At 42.2% G+C, this 7,500-nt stretch overlaps 17 non-coding genes across 17 annotated transcripts in view; all 17 read left to right on the top strand.

Annotated features, from left to right (window-relative positions):
- The first annotated feature begins 264 nt into the window (after positions 1-264).
- On the top strand, positions 265-383 carry LOC145882817 (5S ribosomal RNA). Its single transcript, XR_014394385.1, has one exon. It is a non-coding gene; the product is annotated as a 5S ribosomal RNA (ribosomal RNA).
- A 1,852-nt stretch (positions 384-2,235) lies between these two features.
- LOC145882154 (5S ribosomal RNA) lies at positions 2,236-2,354 on the top strand. The gene has a single exon (XR_014393721.1). It is a non-coding gene; the product is annotated as a 5S ribosomal RNA (ribosomal RNA).
- A 139-nt stretch (positions 2,355-2,493) lies between these two features.
- Positions 2,494-2,612, top strand: LOC145886333 (5S ribosomal RNA). The gene has a single exon (XR_014397918.1). It is a non-coding gene; the product is annotated as a 5S ribosomal RNA (ribosomal RNA).
- Positions 2,613-3,021: 409 nt separating this feature from the next.
- Positions 3,022-3,140, top strand: LOC145856897 (5S ribosomal RNA). The gene has a single exon (XR_014377788.1). It is a non-coding gene; the product is annotated as a 5S ribosomal RNA (ribosomal RNA).
- Positions 3,141-3,279: 139 nt separating this feature from the next.
- LOC145850717 (5S ribosomal RNA) lies at positions 3,280-3,398 on the top strand. The gene has a single exon (XR_014372565.1). It is a non-coding gene; the product is annotated as a 5S ribosomal RNA (ribosomal RNA).
- A 409-nt stretch (positions 3,399-3,807) lies between these two features.
- Positions 3,808-3,926, top strand: LOC145882816 (5S ribosomal RNA). Its single transcript, XR_014394384.1, has one exon. It is a non-coding gene; the product is annotated as a 5S ribosomal RNA (ribosomal RNA).
- Positions 3,927-4,335: 409 nt separating this feature from the next.
- Positions 4,336-4,454, top strand: LOC145882153 (5S ribosomal RNA). Its single transcript, XR_014393720.1, has one exon. It is a non-coding gene; the product is annotated as a 5S ribosomal RNA (ribosomal RNA).
- A 139-nt stretch (positions 4,455-4,593) lies between these two features.
- Positions 4,594-4,712, top strand: LOC145886332 (5S ribosomal RNA). Its single transcript, XR_014397917.1, has one exon. It is a non-coding gene; the product is annotated as a 5S ribosomal RNA (ribosomal RNA).
- Positions 4,713-4,851: 139 nt separating this feature from the next.
- LOC145883509 (5S ribosomal RNA) lies at positions 4,852-4,970 on the top strand. Its single transcript, XR_014395085.1, has one exon. It is a non-coding gene; the product is annotated as a 5S ribosomal RNA (ribosomal RNA).
- Positions 4,971-5,379: 409 nt separating this feature from the next.
- On the top strand, positions 5,380-5,498 carry LOC145882152 (5S ribosomal RNA). The gene has a single exon (XR_014393719.1). It is a non-coding gene; the product is annotated as a 5S ribosomal RNA (ribosomal RNA).
- Positions 5,499-5,637: 139 nt separating this feature from the next.
- Positions 5,638-5,756, top strand: LOC145886331 (5S ribosomal RNA). Its single transcript, XR_014397916.1, has one exon. It is a non-coding gene; the product is annotated as a 5S ribosomal RNA (ribosomal RNA).
- A 139-nt stretch (positions 5,757-5,895) lies between these two features.
- LOC145884824 (5S ribosomal RNA) lies at positions 5,896-6,014 on the top strand. Its single transcript, XR_014396404.1, has one exon. It is a non-coding gene; the product is annotated as a 5S ribosomal RNA (ribosomal RNA).
- Positions 6,015-6,153: 139 nt separating this feature from the next.
- Positions 6,154-6,272, top strand: LOC145886330 (5S ribosomal RNA). The gene has a single exon (XR_014397915.1). It is a non-coding gene; the product is annotated as a 5S ribosomal RNA (ribosomal RNA).
- Positions 6,273-6,411: 139 nt separating this feature from the next.
- On the top strand, positions 6,412-6,530 carry LOC145886329 (5S ribosomal RNA). Its single transcript, XR_014397914.1, has one exon. It is a non-coding gene; the product is annotated as a 5S ribosomal RNA (ribosomal RNA).
- Positions 6,531-6,669: 139 nt separating this feature from the next.
- LOC145886406 (5S ribosomal RNA) lies at positions 6,670-6,788 on the top strand. Its single transcript, XR_014397991.1, has one exon. It is a non-coding gene; the product is annotated as a 5S ribosomal RNA (ribosomal RNA).
- Positions 6,789-6,927: 139 nt separating this feature from the next.
- LOC145851811 (5S ribosomal RNA) lies at positions 6,928-7,046 on the top strand. The gene has a single exon (XR_014373663.1). It is a non-coding gene; the product is annotated as a 5S ribosomal RNA (ribosomal RNA).
- Positions 7,047-7,455: 409 nt separating this feature from the next.
- Positions 7,456-7,500, top strand: part of LOC145882788 (5S ribosomal RNA) — a 119-nt gene continuing 74 nt past the window's right edge. Inside the window, exon 1 of the ribosomal RNA XR_014394356.1 lies at positions 7,456-7,500. This exon is cut by the window's right edge and continues 74 nt beyond it. This is a non-coding gene — a ribosomal RNA (5S ribosomal RNA).

Raw genomic sequence — 7,500 nt, 5'->3', positions numbered from 1 at the left:
TATTTATAAGACAAACAAGAATATTGTTGCTGAATGCAGCTTGTGTGTGCTTTGTGCTCCTTTGCCCTGTTCAAATGATGAAAGGAAATAAAGTTGGTATTTTATCCAACTACCTGTGCTAAAAAGTGATGGGAACAGTGTTTGTAATTTCTTCTACTTTTTCAGTGACACAAAGTTCAAGCTGCTTATCTAATTGGTGAAAATGCAATGTCTGTTTATCACACTCACTTTGAATATATATGTTGTAGCAAGAGATTGTTTCTCGCTTACGGCCATACCAGCCTGGGTACTCCCGATCTCGTCTGATCTCGGAAGCTAAGCAGGGTCGGGCCTGGTTAGTACTTGGATGGGAGTCCGCCTGGGAATACCAGGTGCTGTAAGCATTTTGTCCACGAGGGTGTGCTCTTGCACTATTTCATCAGCAACACTGCCTTGTAGTAAGCATTTAATGATGAATTGACTAAATGCAGCTTCCTGCCTTTTTAATAGGATCAAATTTCCTTGTGTTTTCAATTAGCATCTGCCTTGTATTTATAAGACAAACAAGAATATTGTTGCTGAATGCAGCTTGTGTGTGCTTTGTGCTCCTTTGCCCTGTTCAAATGATGAAAGGAAATAAAGTTGGTATTTTATCCAACTACCTGTGCTAAAAAGTGATGGGAACAGTGTTTTTAATTTCTTCTACTTTTTCAGTGACACAAAGTTCAAGCTGCTTATCCTCTTGAGCATCTGATCCCGTTTGCGGGATCAAAATCCAGCGAAAAATCATATCGCCAATTAGCATTAAAAAATTATCATAATTTTTTACAAAAATTAAAAATATATATTTTTTTTTTTTATAGATACACCTCTCCTGAATCGACCCACGTCGTCCGATTTCAAAAAGGTTTTACAGGAAAAGCAAATCATTAGATTATATTAGATGAGTCCATCGTAAAAAGCAGCTTCATAGCCATTTTCCGACCAACCACTTCCATCACATATTATCAATAAACAGCTAAATGTAGCACTAACCTTTTACAAACTTCATCAGATGGCACCCCTAGGACATCATGTTATACAATGCATGCATTCTTTTGTTCAATAAAGGTCATATTTATATATAAAAACAGCATTTTACATCTCTGTCTGACGTTGACTACCTAATTTCCCCTCAAAAGCGTCCCGGTAAACAATGCTACGTTTCAATAAATTGCTATACTATAACGATTTTTTAAATGTATATTGTCAATCTAACATTTATAGATGAATATCTCTTGAGAACACCCGTCATACCAGATTTTAAATTAACTTTACTGGGTAATCACACTTTGCGATAAAAGGAGATGCGATACTCAGAAAATCAGCTAATATACAGTGCTCGGCGCCATCTTGGACGCAACAGTATGAACCATCTCATCTTCAATAATATTGTCAATAATCGCCTACCTTTAGTTGTCTTCATCAGAAAGCATCCCAGGTCCACAACAGATGTATTTTCGGTCAAAAAGGCCATACTTCACGTTCCATTAGCCTGATGTTGGTAGCGCGTCCTATGGCTCTCTCCAAACGCAGCTCTGCACTTCATACTGAAAGTAATCCTCGCGCATGTAGGTTCGTTCAAACATGTCAAACGTTGTATAAAATAAATGTTCAGGGCCTCTAACACCAAGAGAGCCAATAAGATTCGAGGGGGATGATTTCATTGCCTTTAAAACCGTTTCCAAAGGTGGGGGCAGACATGGCCGCCGGCGTCATAATGGTGATGGCCCATCCCCTGTGACCAATTTCAAACTCCTGTCATTCACTGAGTTTTGACTCTATAAGGCTCAAACCACTGTGAAAGGACTGGCGACATCTAGTGGAAGCAATAGGAAGTGCCAAAATATTCCTAAACCCCTGTGTTTTTCAATGGGATAGGTTTCAACTCAATACAACACATCAGGTATCCACTTCCTGTCAGAAAATGTCTCAGGGTTTTGCCTGCCAAATGAGTTCTGTTATACTCACAGACACCATTCAAACAGTTTTAGAAACTTTAGAGTGTTTTCTATCCATATATAATAAGTATATGCATGCCCTATCTTCTGAGTTTGATTAGTAGGCCGTTGAAAATGGGAACGATTTTTTTTCAAAATGCGCTGTGGCGCCCCCTATCCTAGGGTATCCTCAAGAGGTTATCTAATTGGTGAAAATGCAATGTCTGTTTATCACACTCACTTTGAATATATATGTTGTAGCAAGAGATTGTGTCTCGCTTACGGCCATACCAGCCTGGGTTCGCCCGATCTCGTCTGATCTCGGAAGCTAAGCAGGGTCGGGCCTGGTTAGTACTTGGATGGGAGACCGCCTGGGAATACCAGGTGCTGTAAGCATTTTGTCCACGAGGGTGTGCTCTTGCACTATTTCATCAGCAACACTGGCTTGTAGTAAGCATTTAATGATGAATTGACTAAATGTCTGTTTTATCTGACTCACTTTGACTATATATGTTGTAGCAAGAGATTGTTTCTCGCTTACGGCCATACCAGCCTGGGTACGCCCGATCTCGTCTGATCTCGGAAGCTAAGCAGGGTCGTGCCTGGTTAGTACTTGGATGGGAGACCGCCTGGGAATACCAGGTGCTGTAAGCATTTTGTCCACGAGGGTGTGCTCTTGCACTATTTCATCAGCAACACTGCCTTGTAGTAAGCATTTAATGATGAATTGACTAAATGCAGCTTCCTGCCTTTTTAATAGGATCAAATTTCCTTGTGTTTTCAATTAGCATCTGCCTTGTATTTATAAGACAAACAAGAATATTGTTGCTGAATGCAGCTTGTGTGTGCTTTGTGCTCCTTTGCCCTGTTCAAATGATGAAAGGAAATAAAGTTGGTATTTTATCCAACTACCTGTGCTAAAAAGTGATGGGAACAGTGTTTGTAATTTCTTCTACTTTTTCAGTGACACAAAGTTCAAGCTGCTTATCTAATTGGTGAAAATGCAATGTCTGTTTATCACACTCACTTTGAATATATATGTTGTAGCAAGAGATTGTTTCTCGCTTACGGCCATACCAGCCTGGGTACGCCCGATCTCGTCTGATCTCGGAAGCTAAGCAGGGTCGGGCCTGGTTAGTACTTGGATGGGAGACCGCCTGGGAATACCAGGTGCTGTAAGCATTTTGTCCACGAGGGTGTGCTCTTGCACTATTTCATCAGCAACACTGCCTTGTAGTAAGCATTTAATGATGAATTGACTAAATGTCTGTTTTATCAGACTCACTTTGACTATATATGTTGTAGCAAGAGATTGTTTCTCGCTTACGGCCATACCAGCCTGGGTATGCCCGATCTCGTCTGATCTCGGAAGCTAAGCAGGGTCGTGCCTGGTTAGTACTTGGATGGGAGACCGCCTGGGAATACCAGGTGCTGTAAGCATTTTGTCCACGAGGGTGTGCTCTTGCACTATTTCATCAGCAACACTGCCTTGTAGTAAGCATTTAATGATGAATTGACTAAATGCAGCTTCCTGCCTTTTTAATAGGATCAAATTTCCTTGTGTTTTCAATTAGCATCTGCCTTGTATTTATAAGACAAACAAGAATATTGTTGCTGAATGCAGCTTGTGTGTGCTTTGTGCTCCTTTGCCCTGTTCAAATGATGAAAGGAAATAAAGTTGGTATTTTATCCAACTACCTGTGCTAAAAAGTGATGGGAACAGTGTTTGTAATTTCTTCTACTTTTTCAGTGACACAAAGTTCAAGCTGCTTATCTAATTGGTGAAAATGCAATGTCTGTTTATCACACTCACTTTGAATATATATGTTGTAGCAAGAGATTGTTTCTCGCTTACGGCCATACCAGCCTGGGTACTCCCGATCTCGTCTGATCTCGGAAGCTAAGCAGGGTCGGGCCTGGTTAGTACTTGGATGGGAGTCCGCCTGGGAATACCAGGTGCTGTAAGCATTTTGTCCACGAGGGTGTGCTCTTGCACTATTTCATCAGCAACACTGCCTTGTAGTAAGCATTTAATGATGAATTGACTAAATGCAGCTTCCTGCCTTTTTAATAGGATCAAATTTCCTTGTGTTTTCAATTAGCATCTGCCTTGTATTTATAAGACAAACAAGAATATTGTTGCTGAATGCAGCTTGTGTGTGCTTTGTGCTCCTTTGCCCTGTTCAAATGATGAAAGGAAATAAAGTTGGTATTTTATCCAACTACCTGTGCTAAAAAGTGATGGGAACAGTGTTTTTAATTTCTTCTACTTTTTCAGTGACACAAAGTTCAAGCTGCTTATCTAATTGGTGAAAATGCAATGTCTGTTTATCACACTCACTTTGAATATATATGTTGTAGCAAGAGATTGTGTCTCGCTTACGGCCATACCAGCCTGGGTTCGCCCGATCTCGTCTGATCTCGGAAGCTAAGCAGGGTCGGGCCTGGTTAGTACTTGGATGGGAGACCGCCTGGGAATACCAGGTGCTGTAAGCATTTTGTCCACGAGGGTGTGCTCTTGCACTATTTCATCAGCAACACTGCCTTGTAGTAAGCATTTAATGATGAATTGACTAAATGTCTGTTTTATCAGACTCACTTTGACTATATATGTTGTAGCAAGAGATTGTTTCTCGCTTACGGCCATACCAGCCTGGGTACGCCCGATCTCGTCTGATCTCGGAAGCTAAGCAGGGTCGTGCCTGGTTAGTACTTGGATGGGAGACCGCCTGGGAATACCAGGTGCTGTAAGCATTTTGTCCACGAGGGTGTGCTCTTGCACTATTTCATCAGCAACACTGCCTTGTAGTAAGCATTTAATGATGAATTGACTAAATGTCTGTTTTATCAGACTCACTTTGACTATATATGTTGTAGCAAGAGATTGTTTCTCGCTTACGGCCATATCAGCCTGGGTACGCCCGATCTCGTCTGATCTCGGAAGCTAAGCAGGGTCGGGCCTGGTTAGTACTTGGATGGGAGACCGCCTGGGAATACCAGGTGCTGTAAGCATTTTGTCCACGAGGGTGTGCTCTTGCACTATTTCATCAGCAACACTGCCTTGTAGTAAGCATTTAATGATGAATTGACTAAATGCAGCTTCCTGCCTTTTTAATAGGATCAAATTTCCTTGTGTTTTCAATTAGCATCTGCCTTGTATTTATAAGACAAACAAGAATATTGTTGCTGAATGCAGCTTGTGTGTGCTTTGTGCTCCTTTGCCCTGTTCAAATGATGAAAGGAAATAAAGTTGGTATTTTATCCAACTACCTGTGCTAAAAAGTGATGGGAACAGTGTTTGTAATTTCTTCTACTTTTTCAGTGACACAAAGTTCAAGCTGCTTATCTAATTGGTGAAAATGCAATGTCTGTTTATCACACTCACTTTGAATATATATGTTGTAGCAAGAGATTGTGTCTCGCTTACGGCCATACCAGCCTGGGTTCGCCCGATCTCGTCTGATCTCGGAAGCTAAGCAGGGTCGGGCCTGGTTAGTACTTGGATGGGAGACCGCCTGGGAATACCAGGTGCTGTAAGCATTTTGTCCACGAGGGTGTGCTCTTGCACTATTTCATCAGCAACACTGGCTTGTAGTAAGCATTTAATGATGAATTGACTAAATGTCTGTTTTATCAGACTCACTTTGACTATATATGTTGTAGCAAGAGATTGTTTCTCGCTTACGGCCATACCAGCCTGGGTACGCCCGATCTCGTCTGATCTCGGAAGCTAAGCAGGGTCGTGCCTGGTTAGTACTTGGATGGGAGACCGCCTGGGAATACCAGGTGCTGTAAGCATTTTGTCCACGAGGGTGTGCTCTTGCACTATTTCATCAGCAACACTGCCTTGTAGTAAGCATTTAATGATGAATTGACTAAATGTCTGTTTTATCTGACTCACTTTGACTATATATGTTGTAGCAAGAGATTGTTTCTCGCTTACGGCCATATCTGCCTGGGTACGCCCGATCTCGTCTGATCTCGGAAGCTAAGCAGGGTCGGGCCTGGTTAGTACTTGGATGGGAGACCGCCTGGGAATACCAGGTGCTGTAAGCATTTTGTCCACGAGGGTGTGCTCTTGCACTATTTCATCAGCAACACTGCCTTGTAGTAAGCATTTAATGATGAATTGACTAAATGTCTGTTTTATCAGACTCACTTTGACTATATATGTTGTAGCAAGAGATTGTTTCTCGCTTACGGCCATACCAGCCTGGGTACGCCCGATCTCGTCTGATCTCGGAAGCTAAGCAGGGTCGTGCCTGGTTAGTACTTGGATGGGAGACCGCCTGGGAATACCAGGTGCTGTAAGCATTTTGTCCACGAGGGTGTGCTCTTGCACTATTTCATCAGCAACACTGCCTTGTAGTAAGCATTTAATGATGAATTGACTAAATGTCTGTTTTATCTGACTCACTTTGACTATATATGTTGTAGCAAGAGATTGTTTCTCGCTTACGGCCATACCAGCCTGGGTACGCCCGATCTCGTCTGATCTCGGAAGCTAAGCAGGGTCGTGCCTGGTTAGTACTTGGATGGGAGACCGCCTGGGAATACCAGGTGCTGTAAGCATTTTGTCCACGAGGGTGTGCTCTTGCACTATTTCATCAGCAACACTGCCTTGTAGTAAGCATTTAATGATGAATTGACTAAATGTCTGTTTTATCAGACTCACTTTGACTATATATGTTGTAGCAAGAGATTGTTTCTCACTTACGGCCATATCAGCCTGGGTACGCCCGATCTCGTCTGATCTCGGAAGCTAAGCAGGGTCGGGCCTGGTTAGTACTTGGATGGGAGACCGCCTGGGAATACCAGGTGCTGTAAGCATTTTGTCCACGAGGGTGTGCTCTTGCACTATTTCATCAGCAACACTGCCTTGTAGTAAGCATTTAATGATGAATTGACTAAATGTCTGTTTTATCAGACTCACTTTGACTATATATGTTGTAGCAAGAGATTGTTTCTCGCTTACGGCCATACCAGCCTGGGTAAGCCCGATCTCGTCTGATCTCGGAAGCTAAGCAGGGTCGTGCCTGGTTAGTACTTGGATGGGAGACCGCCTGGGAATACCAGGTGCTGTAAGCATTTTGTCCACGAGGGTGTGCTCTTGCACTATTTCATCAGCAACACTGCCTTGTAGTAAGCATTTAATGATGAATTGACTAAATGCAGCTTCCTGCCTTTTTAATAGGATCAAATTTCCTTGTGTTTTCAATTAGCATCTGCCTTGTATTTATAAGACAAACAAGAATATTGTTGCTGAATGCAGCTTGTGTGTGCTTTGTGCTCCTTTGCCCAGTTCAAATGATGAAAGGAAATAAAGTTGGTATTTTATCCAACTACCTGTGCTAAAAAGTGATGGGAACAGTGTTTGTAATTTCTTCTACTTTTTCAGTGACACAAAGTTCAAGCTGCTTATCTAATTGGTGAAAATGCAATGTCTGTTTATCACACTCACTTTGAATATATATGTTGTAGCAAGAGATTGTTTCTCGCTTACGGCCATACCAGCCTGGGTACGCCCGATCTCGTCTGATCT

The sequence above is a fragment of the Salmo salar genome, chromosome 08 (assembly GCF_965601325.2).
Source record: "Salmo salar chromosome 08, fSalSal1, whole genome shotgun sequence".
Lineage (NCBI taxonomy): Eukaryota > Metazoa > Chordata > Actinopteri > Salmoniformes > Salmonidae > Salmo > Salmo salar.
This window is presented reverse-complemented; position numbering and strand designations above follow the sequence as displayed.